Below are 24,337 nucleotides of genomic sequence, written 5' to 3'. Positions count from 1 at the left end.
GTTCCACGCTGGGCATGGAGTCTGCTTGGGATTCTTCCTCTCCCTCTGCCCCTCCCCCCCAAAATAAATAAAATAAAATGCTTTAAAAAATAAATAAAATATCATGTTTGTATGGTACTTCCTATCACTGCCACCCATCACCAATTTACCTAGTGCCGTGTCTTTTTAATAACCCTAGGTTTTATTTTAAATTGTTTTCTTAAATTACAGCATACATAGAAAAGCAAAGATGGCAAAAGATTCAAAGATGGTGGAAAACCTAGAAAATCAGGCCACTTTGCCCAATTTTCCTTTTCTGGGTTATTTAAACAAGCACACATGCACACACACATGAACATACACACAGGCACACACAATTATTGGGAAAATAGGCACACCCTATTAGTGCAACTTAACTATACCCTTTTAAAGACACTCCACATTTATTATGCCTTCTTCAACATTTACTGAGTACCTACTGTGTATGTGCCAGTTATAAGACATGGCAGATCAGCTTGCTTTGCTAATTTCGTATTTCAGGTCTCCAAAGAAACATCCAAGTCTTGACTAGCTATGCAACTTCATTTAATAAGCATTAACTATCTACGAGGTGCTAAGGCAGGAAAATAATAAAAGGCCAGTAGTTATTTTCAAAGAGCTTCCAATCTGAACAGTAGACATGCCTACAAGAATCTAGTTTAAGAAGTATTTTCCAAAGTGTTTTGCACTGTATGTTCATATTTCATAAGAAAAAAATTGTTTAGAAGTTTGGGAAACGCTGAAGTAAACCAAATTAAGCTGCTTATTTTCCTTCCTGTGCTTCAAATATGTTGCTATACCTTCCTTCTGCAGGAGGCTAAGGCAGTGGGGACAGTAGCTCTCTATATATGAAATCTCTCGGGGTGCCTGGCTGGCTTAGTCGGTGGAGCCTGTGACTCTCCATCTCAGGATCATGAGTTCAACACTCGGCATGGAAAGAAAGGAAAGGAAAGGAAAAGGAAAAGGAAAAGGAAAAGGAAAAGGAAAAGGAAAAGGAAAGGAAAAGAAAAGGAAAAGGAAAAGGAAAGGAATCTCTCAATTTTCACCAGCCATTCTTTTAATTTAAAACATCTCTTAGGGAACACTTAGGAAAATAATGGATTAAAGTAAAATGTACTAAGTACCAAAACAGGGGTATAAACAAAGTCCTATAGAAATACAGATGAAAAAAAAAAAGAAAGAAAGAAATACAGATGAATTCTGAAAGACTGTGGAGAAAACAGAACCATGAGCCTCTGAAGGATGGATATATAAGTTCTTCCAGAATAGAAGAAGAGAATAAGAATCTATTCAGGAACAAGTTGCCCAAATTGGCTAGAAAACCAGAGTAAAACAGGGATAGGAAGTAAGAGACAGGGATGGGAGTTTTGATTGGGGCCACATTGAGGAAGGACTGAGACTTGGGTTGGATCCTCTATGTGTTAAGGAGCCACTGAAATCTCTGAGCAGAGAACTAGCTTGGTCATCGACGCGTTCTATGAAAATTATTCTGGTAGCACCATGTAGTCCCATTCTACAGAATGGGAAGCCAAAGGCAGGGTAAACAATTGGAAAGATACAGCTATGCAGCACGCAGAAGGTAACGAGGGGTGCTGTTGCCGGAGCTGCACGGACAGGAGAAAACCAGAGACAGACTGACAGGTCTCAAAATGTGCGAGGAGACAAAGACAAATACTGGAGAGTCTCTTCAGTGTGAAATCTAGAAGACAAACTCAGAGCCAGAGAACAGTTTGGTGGTTGCAGGGGGAGGGTGGAGGGGACAGGTGAAGGGGGCTGAAAAATAAATAAATAAATTGCTGAGCAATACCAGAAATGGCGGGGGGGGGGGGGGGGGCGGGGGGGAGAGATGTGAGAGTAAAGTCAAAGCAGGCTGTCAGTGAGGGCAGCAGTGTCATCAACCAGAGTTCGTGTCTTCTTTTGCAGAGACAAGAAGAATAAAAAAAATAAAAAAATAATGACATTCACATTCCTAATCATCTTGGTAAAATAGAAAAGATCATCTCTTGAGAGTAAGGATTTTTGAACTTGTTCAAAGGTGGAGAAAGCAAAGAAAGGTTTGAACAGAAGGACAGGAAAAGGTTTGCTGAACTCTCAAGAACTCAATTATATTCTCTTCACCTAAACCAGTTTCCTATTCAGGCAAGAATTGGGCTTAAAGTCTTTTATTTTGATTAAGTAAATGCTGATAAACATTCTACTCCATATTACAGTATTTAGACTCAAATTCCTTAATTTCCCGGTGAAGTTGAAGTGTCAGGCTTTTGAAGGACACACCCTTCCCAATCACATAGTCTTAACTCTCCTCTCACATGATGAAAATTCTAAACCCAAACAGATATACATTAACACATCCCTTAAGTTATGCAAATTACACAAAGAAGTATTACACACAGAAGCAAAATATCAAAGCATAAAAACATCAAATAACACAAAGTAGTAGATGCAGAATTCTAGCATCGTAGAACATTACATATTTAAATTTATTTAGATACCACGAAATCCAAACCTCCAAGCAACTTAACGTTCAAAGTAGGCAGATAAGAGATTAGGTGTTTAAGGTTCACCTACAAGAAACCTGCCATCTGCTGCAGCCTTATTAATGAAACCAACCGATTTTTATTATGCAATTATCCTGAGTTCAGGGAAGTACTCGGGAGAAGTAAAAGAGAAAGAAAAGATATGATCTCTGCTTTCAAGGAGTTATGATCTTATTGGTGAACCTGAATTATAAGGAATAGGTTAATAGACAATTTTTTTTAAAGAATGAGGTAACAAACAGACAAATTTCAAAAAGCAAAACCAAAGTGTGTATTGTGTGATAAAAAGAGCGATCGGTGTCAGCTGAAGTGTATACCTTGTGAACATCTACTCTGCTTCGTGCGGGCATGTGTGTGCTTCAAAAAAGCCGCCTCAAAGATCTCCTTCCCTAGTTTTCTCTCCCTCAGGCTGTCATGCTCCTCTCTGACCTCTCTCACTCACCTGCATCACACTGTCGGAGTATTTCCTGGGTGCAAGGACCCTGTCTTATCCTTACATGTACAGTCATGTTGGATCAAAAGCCTGAAGAAAGGTGCAGAGACAGGAATGAAAACCCAAGACAGGGAAATTGAGACCATTCTGGTCAGAATGGAGAGTCCTGGTTAAGAGTAGGAGAAGCTAAGTTTGGGTGAGCATGATGTGGGTGGATGGAGGAACAAGCCGAAGGCTAGCTGGACAGGTTTACACTGAACATAGTAGGCAAAAGGCAGCTATAATTAGTCCCTGAGCAGGCTGGTGATCTGATGTTACTGAGATTTTTGTTTAGCAGTTCTGGAGAAGATGGTTTGACTTGATAGAGTGAAGTAAGAAGTCACTGGAAGCAGATCAGTTAGGAGGCTTCTATAGGAACCAGGTGTGAGATAAGGACAGTAGGGGCTGGTTCAATAAATATAGGTAGGAGATGAAGGCCAGCAACTATCTAGCCACAGAAGACCTAAGCAAATACAGGTGGAAGAGAACAGTAATAAAAAAAATTTTTTTAAACCTTACGAAAAAATTAAAAAAAAACAACTAAACATGTTAGTAAAGTTGTGGGGGTTGGGGGGAGACAATGGTTATAGTATTTGATGGAGGGTCACACCACACTGAGAGGCAAATCAGCAGAGTGGTTATTTAAGAGGATGATCTTTAGACATCAACCCGTCTGAGTTTGAATTGGGCTCAGCCACTTCCTATCTTTGTGTCCCTGGAAAATGACTTTACCTCTGTGTGTCTGTTTCTTCATCTGTAAAATGGGAATATGAATTCCTATTACCTCCTTCATAGGGTGTTATGAGAAGGGGATGGGCTTTATACGTATTGAAATAATATTTGTCAAAATTTTTGCAAACATATCAAATAAATTGCAAATGACGATGGTAAATGTTTTGAAAAAGGGTACCGACCACTACTTTACATGGTGATGTCTGAGATGAATGAAAACTGAGACCTCAAGGAGAGGAATTAGTCTTGCAAAGGGAGGCAGGGAAGAGACAAAGAGCATTTGCAAAACACTCAAGACAGATCCAAGTTGGGCTTGGAGATGTGGAGGGAATGACCTCAGCACAGGGAACACGGGAGAGAGGCCAGGAGGTGGGGCAGGGAAGTGGGCAAGGGAAAATCAAGCATGCCCTGTGGGGCGTGACAAAGCTGAGACTTTACTCTCAGTGCAAGGCCCCTGAATGGTCTGAATGGTTTTACACAGGGGAGAGAGATGCCTGGTTTATTGTATATCCTTTATGAACCATAAATCATTTACTACCTTTTGCCAAAGATTATGTAGCATCCAGAAAATAAAGCCAAGTACATCCCAGTAGCATGTTCTCCTTTCTGTGATGCTTTTCACATTATAATATCATGATAACCAAAAATACAATCACTTGAAATGCTCACATCTGAAACATAACATCAAGTGAGAAGAAAGTAGTTTTGGAAAAAGACATCATGTGCATCTATAAAGGTGTTCTATTCTTTTGCAACCCATTTCCAGTCTATCCATTCACCTTCCCTGGCGATTATTGACAAATATGACCATAAGTCATCATGAACAGAATATACATTTTGTTTTGTTTTGCAAGCAACAGTCCATATTTTCTCTGCCAGCCCATATTCTTTTCTTCGAACTCCCTTATTGCCAATACTAACTAATGCTCCTACAAATAGCTTACGGTGGAGAATTAGAGAATAAGAGATCAATTCTAAAGCTATTAAAACTTAGGGACATTCAGTGCTAATGACAAGCTCAGCTATAAATTTGAATGCTATTATTTGGACTTCCACAAAGAACTGTCCCTTTTTGATCAACAAGAGGACAAAAGCACCTGTCTTGGAAAAAGAATCACAGGGTGTATTCAATTTTTTTTTCAGGCAAAAGAACAGAATTTCAAGATATGTTATGGAAGTGTTCTAAGGAGATTTCCCAGGTGAAAGCTATAGCACCAGGTCCGCCTCACTCCACGGCTCTGCCAGGAATGGTGGTCTAACTACTGTATAATTTAGGAAAGACTATGGGAATATGGAGCAACTGTCCTAGCAAGGGCTGGAAACCAGTGGGGGTGGGGAGAAGCATATTCAAACCTCCTGATGTTCCTGCCACACTGTCACTTGGCCAAAAACCACAAATAGGAAGACCTCACTATCCTGAGATACTGATGGCATCTCTAGCTTCCAGATGCACACTAGTCAGTATCTCTAATTCCTGTTGGCCCTGTTCCATCCCTCTATCCCCTGCAATCAGGGCCACTTCCTGGGATAATCTAAACCAGCCTCAGCTAATAAAGCACAACTGGAGGACAAGCCTACGAGTATGAACTCTCACACCACCACGGGAGGTATATGACCTTTTTGGTCATCAAGAATTTAGAGGCTTTCATTGAGTATCTCCTATTTCTATTAAAACTATATACAAAGAAACAAAAACAAAAAATACCTATATACAGACATTACAGAAAAGGAAAAGGAAACTCACTGCCCTGAAGTAACTTAAACCAAATAGGTATCAATCACACTGTCCATCTCAGTGAGAAGGACAACTGAAATACAATTTCAGACCAAATCATCACCAGAAGACTCTGGCAGCCACACGGAAGCAAAGCTTTGGGCACGTCAAGGAGATGAGCAACCCTCCTAGCTGTTTTCTTCTCCATAGTGTGTCCAGTTGATGCCCCACTAACTTCTCGCAACACACATTCTTCCCGTTAACATCCAATTCTCAGACCACCCCTCTATGTTCTTGCTGAAAATATCTCTCATTTGTGAGATCCTTTTTTTCTTTTCACACTTCACCATCTGTTAAATCAATGGAGCCAGGACTTGAGCCCTACTTTAACACTTTCACTCATTCAGTCAACAATCACTGCTTTGTTCTAGGCTTTGCTCTACAAGCCTAACATTGTATGGGCCATTTAACCTCTCCAGGCCCAAAGTCCCTCACCTAAAGAAAATGGCAATAACGTTGCTCACTTCATAGGGTCACAAACCTGGCCTGTGGACTAAATGATACAGTGTAACTCAAAGTACCTTGTAAACTCAAGTGAGAAATACATGTCATCCCCATCCAGCCACCACGTAAGGTTGTGGAGCACACGCTTTTCCAAAGCACACTCACATAAATTACTTCATTGGATTCTCACTGTAAGTTGGCCAAATAGGATTATTAATATTCTTCTGCAGATGAAAAACCAAGGTGCCGAGAATATAAGTGACTTCCTGAAGAAACTAAGACTAGAGTCCAAGTCCCCTGACTCACCATCTACTGCTATTTTTACTATACTTAAGCTGATTTTCATAAAGACTTTTGGAGAAAAGCAGTTATTTTTAGTTTTATTAAGTTATACCACCCTCCCCAAAAAACCACTTCCATCATCAACCGAGGCAAGACTTCTAATCTGTGTTCTTTCCCCTATACCTTGAGATACATCAGGCAATAACTTTATTGTTTCTAAAGTGAGCAAAGGGAAACAAACCCTCCCCTCTTATGAACGAGAAAACGATGCCATACTTCACTTTCTTTGAACAGAGACAGGCATGAAGTCACACGAATGGTAACCAAGACAGGTGAGAAAATGCTCGCCGTCAGCTGGTACTGAGAGTGGAGCAAGCCGCTCCCGGCAATGAAATGGAAGCCCTCAAGGCTGCAGGCTCCGCGAACGGGTTCAGTATTAGGAAGCATGGTTTTTCGACTTAGTCATGCTCAAGAAAACCTGCTGTTGGGTTCCAATAGATAACTGTTAGGGATCAGTGAATGATATTTTCAAATGTGCACCTTATTTGTATTTCTCGCAACCTTAAATTGTACACCACATCACTAAATAGTCACCAGCCCTTATTCAAAACACTCTTCCAAGAGTCATACTGTCAGGACGCCTGGGTGGCTCAGTCGGTTAAGCATCTGCCTTGGGCTCAGGTCCTGATCCCGGGGTCCTGGGATCGAGTCCCGCATCGGGTTCCTTGCTCAGCGGGGAACCTGCTTCTCCCTCTGCCTGCCGCTCCCCGTTCATGTGTGCACTCTCTGACAAATAAATAAATAAATCTTTAAAAAATAGTCATACTGCCAAAGAAAGAGCATGAACAGATGGATCCTCTGCTAGGCCAGCACTCCCTACCTAGGCATATCGCTGGCGTGAATAACTGACCCATACTGCCATAATGTACAGCACCCCACCAAGTAGCATGTCAGGGCCTGGCCAGCTTCCACTTACATCCAACTCCTCACCTCTACACATAGCCACTCCTGAAAATTTATTTCAAGGCCAAATGTATTAAATCTAAACAATATCCACATGTTCTACACTTATTTCCAGACAACTGAAAACGTGAATGCATAAAATCCCTAGTTAGGCTGCTTTTAGGTGCTTGCCAACCTCAAGCAGAAGCCCCAGAATAAGAGTCAGCTCATGGCACTACTGGGTATTTATCCCAAAGATACAAATGTAGGGACCCGAAGGGGTACGTGCACCCCGATGTTTATAGCAGCAATGTCCACAATAGCCAAACTGTGGAAAGAGCCAAGATGTCCATCAACAGATGAATGGATAAAGAAGATGTGGTATATATATATACAATGGAATATTATGCAGCCATCAAAAGGAATGAGATCTTGCCATTTGCAACGACGTGGATAGAACTGGAGGGTATTATGCTGAGCGAAATAAGTCAAACAGAGACAGACATGTATCATATGACCTCACTGATATGAGGAATTCTTAATCTCAGGAAACAAACTGAGGGTTGCTGGAGTGGGGGGTGGGGTGGGAGGAATGGGGTGACTGGGTGATAGACACTGGGGAGGGTATGTGCTCTGGTAAGCACTGTGAATTGTGCAAGACTGTTGAATCTCAGATCTGTACCTCTGAAACAAATAATGCAATATATGTTAAGGGGAAAAAAAAAAAAGAAGAAGCTAGCAGGAGGGGAAGAATGAAGGGGGGGAAATTGGAGGGGGAGACGAACCATGAGAGACGATGGACTCTGAAAAACAAACTGAGGGTTCTAGAGGGGAGGGAGGTGGGAGGATGGGTTAGCCTGGTGATGGGTATTAAAAAGGGCACGTTCTGCATGGAGCACTGGGTGTTATGCACAAACAATGAATCATGGAACACTACATCTAAAACTAATGATGAAAATTAAAAAAAAAAAGTCAGCTGATGGCAGTCCTTCCATTGTCCTAGAAAATTATAAAACTTGGTAAGCTGGGACAGTCTTGTACCCTTTCCATAATGATATGAGGCCCCTCCTATGAAAGCTCTGCAGGACGCAGCCTATGGGTTGGGCAGCCATCCATCTCTTTGTCCTCCAAAGTGGGATTCATTAGATGTCGGAACAAGGTAACCTCAGGCGTCTGCCATCACCTGGGCTCTGCCTACTGCTGGTCTCCACCTCCCATCATCTCAATAGAGACTGAGATCCCAGGCAGCTTGGGCTGAATAAAGGGTACCACTCTGGATGGAAAGTCCTGAACCAATGCTCAATTCAACCACTTCAGGTTTTCTTATGCTAAAATGGATGACTCTATGGACCTCCTTAATCACCCCTCCGCCGGGCCCGGAGGCGTGTGTGTTAGGGATATGATAATGTAGTCGTCTTGATGACCCTGGCAACGGGAGCTGCCAAGCAGTGCTACCATGAAGTAACTAAATCCTCCAGTCCTGTAATACAGTTTGGTATCAGTGTCAGCCCTGCACCCGCACAGACAGTACGAAAGCTGACCACGTGCCAGTCGAGTATATAAGCCCAATGCTGCAAAACTAAACTTAGGTTACAGCATATTTCCTGATCTTTTATGTGAGGCTGCTCAGTGCTGGTATAAAATTCTCCCTGCCGGCTGAAGTTTACCCATCTCCCCAAAGGGTCCCCTGGAAACCGTACGGAGGGCCCACACTAACACCACTGTGTCTAAGTAAAAGAAAATAAAATTCAAGTCTGGACTTTTTGAGACTACCTATTCCCACCATTTGTCGACACTGTTGTCACATAAAAATGAACTATGCTTTTCTTTCTCATGTTTAGGCTATTGTGAATCTCTCTTCATTTCCAAGACCTCGGCCTCCTACAGCACTGCATATGAAATAAGGGAAACTCACTGGCGTTTTTAGTTTACTCCGGATATGCCTGTTCTTGCCATTTCTTTTATTTGGATACTTAGAATTTCCCATTCACAAGTCCTGAGGTGCCCATCCTCTCAGGGACCTTTTTTTTTTTTTTTTTAAAGTAGTGGAGCCCAACACAGGGCCCAAACTCATGACCCTGAGATCCAGACCTGAGCGGAGATCAAGAGTCGGATGCTTAACAGACTGAGCCACCCAGGCGTCCCTCTCAGGGACCTTTTACCCCCAAGAACGAGACACATGAACTTGCACCAAAGTCCAAGGTGGCAAACTTCCCATAATACTTAAGTCTAACTGTCCATTGTTCCAAAATCTCAACTCAGCCTATTAAAGCCTAGATAAAGCCTTCTAACCCATGACACATTATACCATTAGGAAGCACTCTAGTTATCAGCATCAGTAAATATGCTCAATTCTCATTATTCACAGCTGTCATGCTCTCTAAAGTCTCCAAGAACACTGAGTTAACGAACACTGAACCATTGCTCCTAGGAAAAGCACACGGTTAGGTTCCTTTGAGCCACTGGTTGCATTTTTGTCAACTGATCAATACATAGCCTTGTTCTAGGTGTTTCTGTTTAAAGACACCTTATGTGATATCTATTACTGATTCACTCACATTGAGTTCATGGGCAACAGCACTATAATTCATGCCTGAATGAAACTTATCTAAAGCACATATTTTCTCCCCATATTTTTTCTGAAAGGCACATCACAGCCTCCTTGCTCTTGGGAACACTATGCTGGGGGGCCACTATAAACACCAAAAACAACAGAAAGCCCCCAAATGAGAAAAATGTGGCACTAAATAGACCACAAGTAGGAGTACAGTGTGAGAGCTGAAACAAGAAGTCAGAGTCTTGACTTGCCTGACCTCACCTGGGAAGACTCAGATTTTTCACTACTCTGTGCATGTGCAGGGATGACGGAGAAAGTCCTGCAAGTTCGGATTCAGGCTTCCAAATAAATTTTAGTAAGTAGATGAAGAAATCCGAGAATGGACTATATCTGGTTATCAGACCTGAGGCATGAGACACAATGCATTCTACAAGGTTTTCCTCCTTTGCAAAGGAGTTGTCATACTGCGTCCCAGGTAGCAAGAATTTTTCTGGTTTCAGCACCTCCCACTTATGCTCCTGCCTGCCTTTCTTACCTTGACAGATCATACTCTCAAGATCTGGCGGCCCAATTTTTTCTTTCTTTTTTTTTTTTTTTAATTTTACTTATTTATTTGTCAGAGAGAGCACTAGAGCACAAGCAGGGGGAGCGGCAGGCAGAGGGAGAAGCAGGCTCCCCGTAAGAAGCCTGATGCGGGACTCGATTCCCGGACCGTAAGATCATGACCCAAGCCGAAGGCAGACGCTTAACTGACTGAGCCACCCAGGCGTCCCATTGGCAGTCCAATTTCTAAGCAGTTGTTGTTGCTGTAGTTGTTTCAATGTGGTCAGATTCTAAATTGCTACAGACTGTTGGCAGCATTCCCTTTTCTCTGCTATTAGGCTCTCACATATCGACTTCATTACCTTTAGATGGGCTCCCTAAAACAATCACAAATGAGCTTCGGCTATGCACAAACTTAACAAGCAAAAACTTTCTCTCTCACCAGGTTCTGCAATAGCTTATCTAACACAGGCCAAAACCAGACTTGGTATCTTAAGATCACTACAGTGTCATAATTTTAGTTACATTAAAATTTTCCCAATGTATGTGACTTTTACTTCCTGAATTTACAACTCGTATTATTTTATGAAGTCATAATCAAAGTTGCAAAGCAACTTTTATGATGGTTATTTTATTTTTCATTCTACTAAGGCAAACTAGAACCTGCACAGCAAAACTACCCAGGAAAGATACTGAGGAAAGACACAAAGTAAAATCTTCCTTGGGATTTGATTTGGCAACCAGGAAAGGTCAGGAACAAGGCTCCATAAGCAGGTAAGAGGAATTTCCCCTTACAGCACTCTTGTCAAACAGAACATCTGAAAGTGAAAGTTTGGTTTCATAATGATGGTGTCTGTAAGAAGTGTTAAATTCTTCAGGTGAACTCACAGTTCTAAATCAGTTGGGGGAAGTGGCGATGACTGCCATTAAAAAGCTCTCTCAAATCTTCGAAGACCTTTATAATAACATAATGCAAACTACTTTTCGGAGAACATTATTCCCTGTAATTCCTGAACTTCTGTGATGTATTGGGAACAGATACAATTACCTTCTTATAGAGGAAAATCAAATACAAAGGTTAAGTAGAAGTAACTACTTCTGGTCACCAACTTAGTAGGTGACAGAGATTGGACTTAAAGTCAAGTCTCCAGAAATAAGCCAGAGCTGTTTTTACTACAACATTCACAGTTTTGGAATGTAGTCCATGGTTATTTATAGCAGAATTATCTTCTTAATTGTATTTTGTTGGGTCAACATAAAAATTAGTTTGCATTCCCTTCCAAATGGAAAGCAAAAGCAAGCTGCCCCAAAGTGTGACAAAAACAGTGGCAGGGGAAATCAGCCTGGGATTAAAGTTGCATGAAAATTAAATAACAATTTGAGGGGTTTACATCATTTCTACCGTGGGGGAGATGATTTTCAGCCAGATGCAACAGGAAACACACAGAAAGAAAAAAAAAACCCAACCAATCAACCAACACAAAATTGTGTCTTGAGTATAAGACAACAAATTTCTGAAGAAAGTATTTTTAAACGCATTATTTAAAATTAAGGCATTGAGATTTAGAGATGATAAATAACTTGTTCCAAGATCGTGTCATCGGTACAGCCTTAAGGCACTGACCCCAAAGCTCTCTTTCAGCTACCCACGCTACTCCTCACAGTCATGCGCGGCAAGGAGGAAACAATGAACATTACAAGTTAGTGGACTAGAGCAAAGAGTTAAAGTTTGGTATGCTAAAATGGTATGCAAAACTGACCTTCAAATACCAATAGGAAAACTATCTTTTCTTGGTTTTGTCTTTGAATGTTCAGAGGAAACAAATGCAAGCCTTCATTCTCGTCAAGGTAGGCTTGGATTTAGAAAAAGATTTGCAAAATCTACAAACTGGAAGACAGTACCTTTCAAACAGAGGGAGCAACCAGGGGCGATAAAAACTAGAAGAGCCGTCTCCACCGCCGGCTCCCGGGCTGCTGGTTCTTATTAACCACAGAGAAGGAAATACAACCAGCAAACATACAGCACCAATGATCAAAGTGAAACCGATTTTTTTAATCATCTAGCTTAAATACACGAATATATGCCAGGAAAGTGCATAAAGACTAAGTTAATAGCCCAAGCAAGTACTGTCATCCTAACCTAAGACATTTCACTGTCTCAGTGTCAGGAATCAAAGGAGACTTTAAGCAAAGCAAAAAAAAAAAAAAAAAAGGAAAAGACCTTTGCGTTTCGGCGAGGCCTGCACTCGGTGCTGGAAGAGTGTGCCGTTTTGTTTTGGGGAGGGGCAGGGAGTATATGAAGAGAAAAGAAAGACCCTTCCCAGCTGCCCATCCTCAGCCCCTTCCCGCAGTCCTGAACCCAGCCCTCCTTTGCCGCTGGCCAGGACCAAGGGTCTACAGGGCGCGCCGGGCCCCCTCCCCGGCCCCGTGCCTCGCACTCCCAGGACGCCTTCCTCGCGGGACCCTCCCCCCCCGCCCCGCCAGGAGCCGGACCTCCCTTCGAAAGCCCTGGAGCTTCGGCTCCCGCTGGGAGCCTCAAGTTGCCCCGCGAGAACCAGCCGCCTCCTCCCTCCAGGAGGACGCCCTCAGTCCTGCTCCGAGTCAGCCCAACCGGACTTCCCCCGCAGGCCAGCCCTCGCGGGCCGGGTTCTCCCGCACTCACCGCCGGGCGGCTCTGGGCTCGCCCGCCCCGGGCCGGTCGAGCCCCGTGGGGGACGGGGGCGGGGGTGGAGGCGGGGCCGCCGAGCGCGCGGGGCGCACTCCGGGGGCGCGCCGACGCACAGGCGCGCTCGCGCCCGCGCTCCCGCACTGACGCCCCCTCCGCACACCCACACGCACACGCGGGCGGCGCGCGCCGAGCCGGCTCCGCGGCGGACGCGAGCGCGGAAGCGCGAGGAATCCCTGGAATGAGGCGCCGCCCGCCCTCAGCCGGGCTCTGCCGGGCTCCGCCTGGCCCGCCAGGACACGCCCCCGGACACGCCCCTCCCACCGAGCAGGTGGGCGGCCGAGCCCAGGTGAGCGGGCAGGGAGGCGGGGGCGGGGCCTCGCGCGCGGAGGAGAGGCTTGTTTCCCCTCCCCCGCCCGCCGCACGCCCGGCGGCGGCGGCTCCCACCTACCCGGCGGGTGCCGACGCGCTCGGGCGGGTAACGGCCGCTGCGGGGCTGGAGCCGCTCTGGGCCCCCGGGGGAGGCGCCAGTCCCCGAGGGCTCGAGGACCCGGCATCTCACACATATCTATGCCCCCCAAGGCCCAGCCGGTGGGAACACACCTTCAGCGTACACGCACAAACGAACCTTTCGTGCGCGCCCAGGTGCCTGCCGCTGTGGGCCAGGCACGTTCCTCACACGCACACAGTGGGCCCACGCACCCGGTGGACACAGCCCACGTGACACCGACGTCCACGGTCGAGCGGTGCTCCGCACCCACTGGACCCGCTGCCCCTTCACCGCCACGCGCAGCCAGCAAGTGCCAGAGCCTTTGAGCACGACCTGCAGCCCCTACGCCGCCCTCGGCTTCAGACCCGCACACGTCCTCTTTTCGAGGAGCAGCCCCTGCAAGGGCGTACAGCCCCTCCGGCGCCCGGCGCTCACAGCCGGCTCACCCGCGGGACCTCAGTGCACGCGGGAGCCTCTCGCACACCCCGCTCTCCCCGCTCCCCCGGGCGCCGACCTGGACCGCTGCCTCACCTTCTCGTTACCCACACCCCCAAGCCAAACTGACCAGACGGGCCGGCGGCCACACGTACCTGCAGGTACAGGTCGCACTTGCTCGGGGAAGTGTGTGCTCAGGTGCCACTGCGATCAGAACGGCCGCTGCAGTCCGGGGCACTCAGACGCGGCTCGGTTTCCTCCCATTACAGCATTTTACACTCCACCACTCACTCCACTTCACACACACACACACACACGCACGCACACTCACGCCCCAGGCGCCCTTCAGCGTCTTTCCTCCCCCTCCCTCGCCCGGAGGAGGAAGTCCTAGTAAATGAAAACAGTGTGGAAGGGAGGGAGCAGAGGAGGAAGGGAGGGAGGTCGGAGTGAAAGAGCCCCCTCCAGCCGCTCACACAGCACTGTTTGCTGTGCTTGGCAAACTCCAGGAGTCCACAACCCGGGCTGCTCTGAAATGTGCCCGGGGAGGGGCAGAGGGGAGGAGGTGAAACATTTCTAATTGGTGCAGGTTCTTATTACAGCAGCAGCGTAGACATGTGACCACGAAAAGAAAAGCCCTGTCTTTAATTTTTTCCTGTCATTCTCTAGAGATTTGGGGGGGGGGTGGTAAGAGGGGTGGAGGCCTGATACTCCAGTCTCCGGCAGCCCTTGCCCCATTGTTTTCTCGTACTGCCACAATTAAGAAAACATTTGCTTAACATATCCAGCCGCTAACTTCATAAAATAAATAGTCAGAGACTGGACTTCCTCTGGTTTGCTTTAAATGGCTTCGTGTTGCTCGCCTTCTGGCTGTTCTCAAACTTCGGTCGTTATTAGGAGCTCCTACTATAGGGCTTTCCCTGGGAGAAGACTCTGCTGAGAGGCAATGATAACAATGAAAAGAAATACCAGCTTACATTAATGCTGGGGGGAGGGGAAGGGGATGCTTTGCAGTTTTCACACTGTTTTCCCATCTATTACCTCATCCGATCATATCAAGTCACAGCATGTTACCTCATTTGATCTTAGCCCCTGTTGGGTAGCAGGACAGGCATTAATAGTTCTATTTTACAGCCAGATTAGATGTTTTACCTAAAGCAGGTAGAAGTGTTGCCTGCACCAGAGCATGCGTCTTATGGCCCCTTGTAAAATACACTCCTCCAGGCCACACAGGATCACTGTAAATGGGAACCCAAGTGACAAGTCAACCCCTGGTTTCCCACTCCCCAGATTAAAATTCACAGATTAAAGCCAGGAAGGCTCCCAGTCTTCCCAAAGATATTTTTACTTAGACTCCATGTTAGTTCATCAGTAGTCTCAGACTAGGAGGAAAAAAAAAAAAAAAGAACCACCCTGAAGAGATCATAAAGAAGAGGTTTTCATCCTGCCAAGTTAGGGCAGGGCATGGGGAAAGAATGAGGACTGCATGGGCAGATTTCAGGAAGTGTGGCAAGACAGAAAAAGGGCTTTGGGTTTGGACAGACCTGGATTTGAATCCAAAGTCTATCTGTGTTTGTTACAGGATTTTGGGCATGTCATCAAGCTCAGTGTTCTCATCTGTAAAACAGATAATTCTTACCTTGAAGATCCACTGCAGGGACCGAGGATTAGGCAGAATCTTGGATGAATACTCACATCTTCCTCCTTTCTCTTCCTACCTTAAATCCAGTCCTGCTGTGGCACCTTATAAACAGACACCCACTTTAACACGGGGGGATGGGAAAATAATTTGCCCAGATAATGCAAATGAATAATGATAGCAATAATACTACTACTACACATTTATAAAATGGCTTTGGGGTTTATAAAGTGTCCCCACATATCATTATCTCATTTTATTTTTATGACAATTCTGCCATTTGTATGCTGCTAAATGATTTCCATTTGGGGTCAGTGTGGAGGTCCTAAAGCTGCCTCTTTAATTTCCATCACTGCTCAGCGCAAACCTTACTCTGCAGATAAATCATGGGGACAGAGGGCCTTTTCTCATGGATGTGACCAGTCTTCGACCTTTCCAAGAATTAATCTCACTGCTTCCCTTACATCAGCATTAGTGTGACTTCGCTCTGGCAACATCTAAGCATGGTTGTTTTAGCCTGACTGTTTTAGTTGTGCAGAAGAAAGACAGACTCAAGTTATCCTAAGAAAAAGGGGGTATGTCTTCAAGATGTAGGTGGACTGGAACTGGAACATGTCAGGTACATTGACTATTCACATAATGGGATATTAGCAGCCTAAACAAACGACTTATGCTAACATGTAACTATAGGGATGAATCTTTTTTTAAAAAAAGATTTATTTATTTATCTGAAAGATTATTTATCTGAAAGAGAGAGAGAGAGAAAGCACGAGTGGGAGGGGCAGAGGGAGAGGGAGAGAGAATCTCAAGCAGACTCCATGCTGAGCGGATCTCACAACCCTGAGATCAGGACCTGAGCCAAGTCTGTGGCTCGACCGACCGTGCCACCCAGGTGCCCCAATAGGGATGAGTCTTGACAATATTAGGTGAAAAAAGTAGGTCCCAAAAGATTATATACAGCATAATATCCTATTTGTAATGTTGCAAATAAAATGAAAAAGAATTGTAGGAGTACATACACCTGCAATAACACTAATACAAAAGAAATAAGGGGATGATGACCAGAGGATTCAGAATGGTAATTACCTAGGGAGGGGACTGCATTGGATGGGTGGGAAAGGCCATTGGTTAGATGGAGGTTATCGGCAAGCTCCTCACCTTTGGGTGGTGGATTCACAGGTTCACTATTAAAAATAACCACTTAAATGATGGTTGCACAACAATGTGAATGCCACTGAACCACACACTTAAAAATGGTTAAAATAGTAAATTTTATTTTATGTGTATTTTAGCATAATTTTAAAAAAACAAATTGGGCAACTTTCTAAAAACAAAAACAAAACAAAACAAAACAAAAACTGCTGAAGTAGCTAACTGAAAAAACAAAGATAGGTTGTACATGGACCATAATGAGAATGTGCTGCAAACCAAGGATTTTATAAATGCACCAGAAATTTATTTATTTTTTAAGTAAACTCCATACCCAATGTGGGGCTTGAACTCAGGACCCTGAGACCAAGAATCGCATGCTCTACCGACTGAACCAGGCAGGCGCCTGCAGAAATTTTTTTTTAAGATTTATTTATTTATTTTAGAGAGAGAGGGAGGGAGTGTGAGCAGGATGCGGGGGGGGCAGAGGGAGAGGGAGAGAATCCTCAAACAGACTCCCCACTGAGTACAGAGCCCAAGGCAGGGCTCTATCTCACGACCCTGAGATCATGACCTGAGCCAAAATCAATAGTCAAACGCTTAACCAACTGAGCCACCCAGGTGCCCCCAGAAATTTTTTTTTTTTTTTTTAAAGAATGAAAATAATCCAAGAGGTAGGTGAGCGGAGGTTGAAAAAAAACAAAATTTGCCCTGAATTGATCATGGTTGAAGCCAAGTGATGGGTATAGGCAGTTTTTTATACTGTTCTGTCTACTCTTACCTGTGTTTGAAATTTTTATATTAAAACATTAAAAAATTAAAAGGAAAAGAAAATGCCAAGGACCGAAAAGAGACTCTGTGGACTATTATCCTGCCTCCTCCACAGGCCACAGTGTCATTGGCCAGTCCTCTCTCTGTTTCTCTGTGCCCCTCCCCTGTTTAATTCCTTCTCATCCCTCCACCAAGGAGCTTCCTGGTCACTTCGGCTCCTACTTTGTCCCTACCGCTCCTTTTGAATTTTGCTCCCCTGGTAATGGACTCCCTTTGTATCTTCATAGTTCAAATTGTTCATAGAGACAACCTGATTCTTCTCTTTCTACTCATCCATAGAAATGGCATCAATCTGATCTACCTTGAAGTGGAGTGTCCATGAGGGTCTGTGAGGGCCTGTGACATCAGGCACAGTCCGGAGAGGAGAAAGGATAGGACAAGGGAGAGTGGGAACTACAGGATATATAACACAGCTGTCAGCAAGTGAAGGTGGGGAGGCACCAAGATTCTGACCAAAGCAACACTTTGAAAGGCCCTCAGGAGTTCAGTCAGGTGAGAATAAGTCCTTTGCTTTTCCATTTGCTCCTTACAATTTGTTAAGGCTCTCCAATGACTCAGTATTGTAAAAAGAGGGTTTTTTCCCCACACCAAATTCCCAACAAGTAGTTTATTTTCCAATATGTCCTCTCATGTCATACTTCCAAGAGGGAAATTGGGGAAACACCAAGATGGCTGCCAAACTGAAATGCTCATAGTGCATAGAGACTCATTAATCTTCTCAGTGCATTAACCTGCTGAGGAAGAATGTTCTTTTCTACCCCATGGCCCTTTGCTTGTAATGTGCTCACAGGAATTTATTCTGCTCTCTTCTTCTCTTCACACCAAATTGTTCCATAAAGAGCACTCACTGAGGAGACAGAAGATATGGGTTCTCATTCAGAAGATGTGTGTTCTCTAGGTGACAGTGTGAGCCCATGAAAATCATTTTACACCTATGGGTCTAAGTCTCCACACCTGTAAAGAGCTTAGATCAGATCAGGTTTGGCAAACAGGTGTCATCTTGAGCATCGGCTCTGTCTGGAGTCCTCTCTTGAGAAGGACTCTGAAGCCACAACTGAGGTTCAATGAAAAAAGAAGTGTCAGAATTGATTAGTAATGTCTGCTGAGGGCAGGGTATAGGGACTGATGTACTGGTATTTGCCATTTCTGATTAGAGGAGCTCTAAAAATTCCTTCTAGCTATAACTTCTCTTGTCTCATTGAGTGGGAACAGGTGAACTTCTACTTTTCCAGAGGCCAAAGTAACCAGTGGAAAAACTCAAATGATCTTATTTCACTGCAAGAATACAGAATAAGAAATTATCTAAAGTAATAATGATACCTAACATTTAATAAGCACTTACTATGGTCTGGACACTGTTCTAAGTGCTTTAAAACAATTATCTAGTTTAAGGCTCACAACAGCCCTATGAGGTAGGGACTATAAATATCCCCATTATTTAAGCGAATGAAGAAACCGAAGCACAGAGATGTTAAATAACTTGTCCAAGGTCTTGAAGGTAATAACCGTGCAACTAGAATTGAACCTCACAGTCTAATTCTGGAGTCCACATGCTTAGCCTGTCACTCCACATCAGACATCCCCTGGGAGCTTGCTAGTAATGCAGACTCTTAGGCCCGACCCAGGCCTACTGAATTAGAACTGGCATTTCAACAAGCTCCCCAGATGATTCATAAGCACATTACCCTTTGAGAACCACTGGTCTACACCATATTGTCTCCTAGGAGGATATTAACTACCATTTTTAAATGCTTACAATACGCATGTACTGTGCTGCACATTATGCCCGTATAATTGCATTTCATCCACATAAAAATCCTAGAAGGGAAATCCTACAAGATCAATGGATTGATCAATGTCAATATTCTTTTTTTCTTTTTTGTTTTCAATGTCAGTAATCTGGTTGTGATATTATATTGTAGTTTCACAAGATGTTACCACATGGGGAAAGGATACATAGGATCTCTCTATATTATTTCTTATAATTGCATGCAAATCTATAATTATCTCAAAATAAAAAGTGTAATTAAAAAATCCCATTATATAGGTTTTATTTTTCCTACTTTTATTGTTGAGGCAACAGAAGTTTTAAAGAGGCTAAGCAGCCCAACTCTGCAAATAAGGATTGGGGTCCTACTATGTCCAGGGGACTTTCGTAGGCACTGGGGACACAGCAGCAAACAAACATTGCTCTCATTGAGCTATCATTCTATTGCAGGCAGTCAGAATTCAAACCCAGACCTGGCCTGCTAAGTAAGTCCTCTACTGCTCACATTTTGGAATGTGGTAAATAATAGGGCTATGAGTGGTTAACACGTTTGCAGAATTTCTAGGCAGATGTGTATGAAAGCATCTAACAGTGCCAGGCACAAGGTAAGCACTCAATTAATTCCCTTTCTTTCTTTCCTTGCAACCATCTCAGAGTCCACAAATGAGCCTCATCTCCACCATGACCCAACATGAATTTTACCCTTCACCCAATTGGATGGAGTCCAGTGATAGGACCATTTTGAGTAGTAGTAACCCAAGCCTCAAATTGTCTGTGGAATTCAATGAAGGTGATATTCCAAGGTTTGGAGCAGTACCATTTGAAACCTGTCAAGGAGTCAGTGGTTAAGTATTTTTCTGAATGTCAGCTCTTTTCACAGCATGGTTCTGAATGAATGCTCTTGAGCAAGACTAGATTTATGGCCAGAACAATTGCTTAGACCTCAGATCTCTGAGTGATACCTGTCTAACTGATCCAAAGATTGGATTCATCCTCACACAAGGAATTTTCCTTCAAATACCATAAGAACAATTCATCTTGGCAATAGATGCTTGCCATCTTTCTTAAAGACAAACCAGTGGGCTGGGGCAGGAGACAATAGGAGCCATCTTCCAGAGAAAAGAATGTTGCAGATGCTGGATTCAAGGGCATCGAGAGTTTGACCACAGGTAACTAGCTAACTCTCAGACAGAGAATGGTTTGAGCCAGGGAACTTACCAGAAATGAGTATGTGTTTTTCCTCTGAGTGTGGAATCACTCAGAGGACAACACCACCTAGGAGAGAAATTCTTCAAACCAAGATTGCCACATCTCTCTTGGCTCCAATTTCTTGCTTTGCATTCAGCTCTTACAAGCATGTGCTATATATAGGCAAGAAGAAAGTAAACAAGGAAGGAAGAAGATCAACATTCCTGGGTGCCAACTATGTGCAAGGCACTCTGCTGAGCCTTCCCATTTAATGTAACTTAATCTTGTGAGGAAGACATTATCAACCCTATTCTATGGATGAAATAATGGGGGCTCAGAGAGGGTAAAACCTTTGCCTTTAGTACTACAGAGCCAGGATTCAAACCAGCTGTCCTGATCCTAATTCGATCTTTCAATCGAATCACTGTTTACCCAGAAAAGACCCTGTTGAGAATTTCTAAGTAAACCATTAAATCAACTGTTCTAGACCAACACTTCAACTCTGAAGGGAAATGTCTCCTTTTGGTGGCCCATCCCCTGTGGGCTACCATATGGAATTGGAACTTACTGAGGTTCTAACATCATTTTTGACATCGTTTGTCAAAGGATGGAGAAACACTTGGCACATGAGAATTGCTGAGATGTTGGCATCAGCCAGACCAGAGTTCAAACCCCAGTCCCACCATTTTCCAGCTGCATGACATTGCACACAAGCTTGGACACTGCCCACCCTTCTATCTTCTCTCCTATACATTGGGGATGATTCCTACGTAGAAAGGTCTGATCAAACAAATACTAAACATTGTGGTGATCATTTCACAATCATTTCACAATATGTGTAAGTCAAGACATTATAGTATCCAGTGTTGTGTGTCAATTATACCACAATAAAACTGGAGAAAAAAAAGAAAGAGAAAAGCCCTAACTGGAAAAAAAAGATTCAGGGTTTTCTTTAAGCATTAAGTACTTTAAAAAATAGTAAAATTATTTAATGGCTGTTTTTTCCACTTCATCATTCATCTGTTTGACCCTACAGTTGATTACTTAAGACAGCTCTAAAATCCAAGTCAACCCTACTTAAACTGCTGAATTCATATTAGTTTGTATATTTTTAAAAAATATTTTCGTCTACATTAGGACAGTTGCATATTCAATAAAAGTGGCTCCAGCTCAAAGCCTAATGTGCCCCTACTGTGCATAATGCTGACATCCCCAATAAGCAGGCTGTGTTTGTATTTAGAGCACCACAATGTACAAACCTATTTTTGAAAGAACTTGATATATATAAATAAATAAATACTCATCTTGGGCAACCATGTCTTCATTATACTATGTTTATAGTTTAATATGCTTCTGAATTACATATATGAGGAGGCCCCATTATCTTTCCAGTGCTTATTGGCAGTAGGGGAAATGGGTTTGGGTCCAAAATAGATGAGGTTTCTGCACAGAAAGAAAAAAAGAGAGAAAAGGGTGTTTTTTTCCCTTCCAGAGTGGGAGCTTTGCGGAGAACAGTAAGCTGATGCCTTAGGGTGGTAGGTGATGTCATTTCTATACCCTTGAGGCTGCTTCAGAAGCCATAGTGCTTCTCAGCCTGCCTTCCATCTGTTTTTCCCCATTCCACTCCTCCCCCATCTCCAGGAACTTGGTGTGGACCCTGGGGTTGCACTGTGAGGGGTCTTGATCTAATTAGGGCAATTATTCCTCCCTCCCTCCTTCCTTCTGACTTCCCATCCTCCTTCCCTCCCTGCCTTCCTATTGTCTAGAGCACTTTCTGTTTGCCATTTACATTTCTAGATGTTGAAGCTGGGGCTATCAATAAAACAGACAAGGTCCTGCCCTGAAGGAGCTTATACTCTAATGGGGAGGTGTTGGGGAGGAGGTGGGAAGAGAGACAATTAGCCAGGAAACATAATTTAAGTCACATAAGTTACCTTAAAAGAGTTAAAGATAGTAGTAAGAGCAATGAAAAAATACAACAGGGACATGAAATAGAGAATGACTGGTGGTGGCCACAGAATGGCCTCAGTCTGACAGCATGATCAGGGAGGGCTTCTGTGACGAGGTGACATTTGGGTTGAGAACTGAATGATAACGAGGAACCAGTCATGCCACAATCTGGGGGAAGGATTTCCAGACAGGAAAAATAGCAAGTGCGAAGTCTCTGGGACAGGAGCAGATCTGCCATGTTTGAAGAACCATGTGAAGGCCAGGGTGGCTGGACCACACATAATCAGTGAGAGGGAGAGACATTTGAGATACAGTTAGGGAAATAGGCAGGCTATAGCGAGGAGTTCAGACTTTATTCTGCGTGTAAAAGGAAGCCATTTGAGGGGGTTTAGGGAAGGAGGTAACACAGGTTTGAGTTCTTAAAAGACCTCTATAATGGCTGTGTGGAGAATAGGCTGTGGGGATGTCTTAGTCCGTTTGGGTTGTATAACAAAAATACCATGGATGGGGGAGCTTAAACAACAAACATTTATTTCTCTCAGTTCTGAAAGCTGGGAAGTCCGAGATCAAGGTGTCCCGTATATATTCGGTGTCTGGTGAGAGCCAACTTCCTGGTTCTTAGGCGGGCATTTTTTGCTGTGTTCTCACATGGTGGAAGGGGCAGAGGGGCTCTCTAGGGTCTTGTATAAGGGCACTAAACCCATTCAGGAGGGCTCCACTCTCGTGACCTGATCACCTTCCAAAGGCTCCCACCTCCTAACACCATCACATGGGGACTGGGCTTCAGCATATGAATCTGCAGGGGGCAAACACCCGATCTGTAGCTGGCAGGGAGATAGAGGCAAGGAGATAAGGTAGGAGACTTTCATAGTCTTTCATATGAGAGAGGATGGCAGTTCAAAACAAAACAAGAGGTGAAGGAAGCCAGGTGAACAAATTTGAGCTGTGTTTTGGTGGTAGATGTATCAGGCAATGTCAGCTACTGCAAGAGTTGACCCCAAAAGCTTGGTGGCTTTTCACATAAAGTCCAAACAGGTGTTCTAGAAGAACCAGTGGCTGTCCGGCAAGTGCTGACTCAGGAACCCAGGATCCCTCAGTCTTGTGGCTCTGCCAGCCCCAGGACCTCAGGATCCTTTGCAGGATCTTCTTTATCCAGCAGATGGAGAAAGAGAACACGGAGAGGGCACACATGTTTCTTCATGGGCCTAAGCACAGATCACTTCCCCTTAATCCCATTGGTGAGAACCAGTCACATGGCCTCACCTGAATGATGGGAAGCTAAGAAAGGCAGTCCCTGTGTGGGCAGCCACTTCCGGGCAAAAGTTCTACGCGATGGGAAGGGAACTCAGATCCTTAGTGTCCAACTGGCCATTTCTGTCATGGTAGAGTTGGCACATTTTCTGGTGGATTGCACATAGGGGTTGAAAGAAAGTGAGGCCCCCAGGATGACTCCTTGCTTTTGGCCTGAGCAAAGGTAGAAGGTGGTCATTAACTGAAATGGGAAGTTGGATGAGGAGTAGGTTTATACTAGAGGCAGGAGATACCAAAAGACCCATTTTGGTCACATGTAGTATGAGCTGCCTATGACACATCCAAAAGGAAATGTTGAAAAGGCAGTTGGTTATAAGTCAGGACCACAAAGGAAGGGTCAAGACTGGAGATTTAAATGTTGCATTTCCCTTTACCCAGGGCTTCTGATCCCAACCCTCCTCATACAGGTATGGGCCCCTCATTACCTTGACCTTCAGTGCATTAACTGCATCAGCATAACTTTACTCCTCTTTAGAGATAATGTTTGTAATTCTATAACGCATGAAATGATAACTGTTACTATTACATGCATTCACTCATTCAACACATAATTTATTGAGTGTCTACTATGTGCTGGCCACTAGTGGTTAGTAAACAGTCTCTGCCCTGTGAA

At 44.1% G+C, this 24,337-nt stretch overlaps 1 protein-coding gene across 4 annotated transcripts in view; it reads right to left on the bottom strand.

Moving 5' to 3' along the window:
- The window catches only part of VGLL4 (vestigial like family member 4), a 186,672-nt gene that overhangs the window by 139,445 nt on the left and 22,890 nt on the right, over window positions 1-24,337 (bottom strand). The window contains exon 1 of one of the 4 annotated variants that reach the window (XM_036101332.2): window positions 14,047-14,185. The exons of 1 other annotated variant lie outside the window; for it this stretch is intronic. The gene's annotated coding sequence lies outside the window, so the exon portion shown is untranslated. Of the gene's footprint in view, window positions 1-12,963; window positions 13,116-13,594; window positions 13,648-14,046; window positions 14,186-24,337 lie in introns of those variants that run through there. 2 more of the 4 variants (XM_036101352.2, XM_036101342.2) reach the window with 2 other exon arrangements.

This window comes from Halichoerus grypus, chromosome 1 (genome assembly GCF_964656455.1).
Source record: "Halichoerus grypus chromosome 1, mHalGry1.hap1.1, whole genome shotgun sequence".
Classification (NCBI taxonomy): Eukaryota; Metazoa; Chordata; class Mammalia; order Carnivora; family Phocidae; genus Halichoerus; species Halichoerus grypus.
Note: the sequence above shows the minus strand (reverse complement) of the source record. Positions and strands in the feature narration are given on the sequence as shown.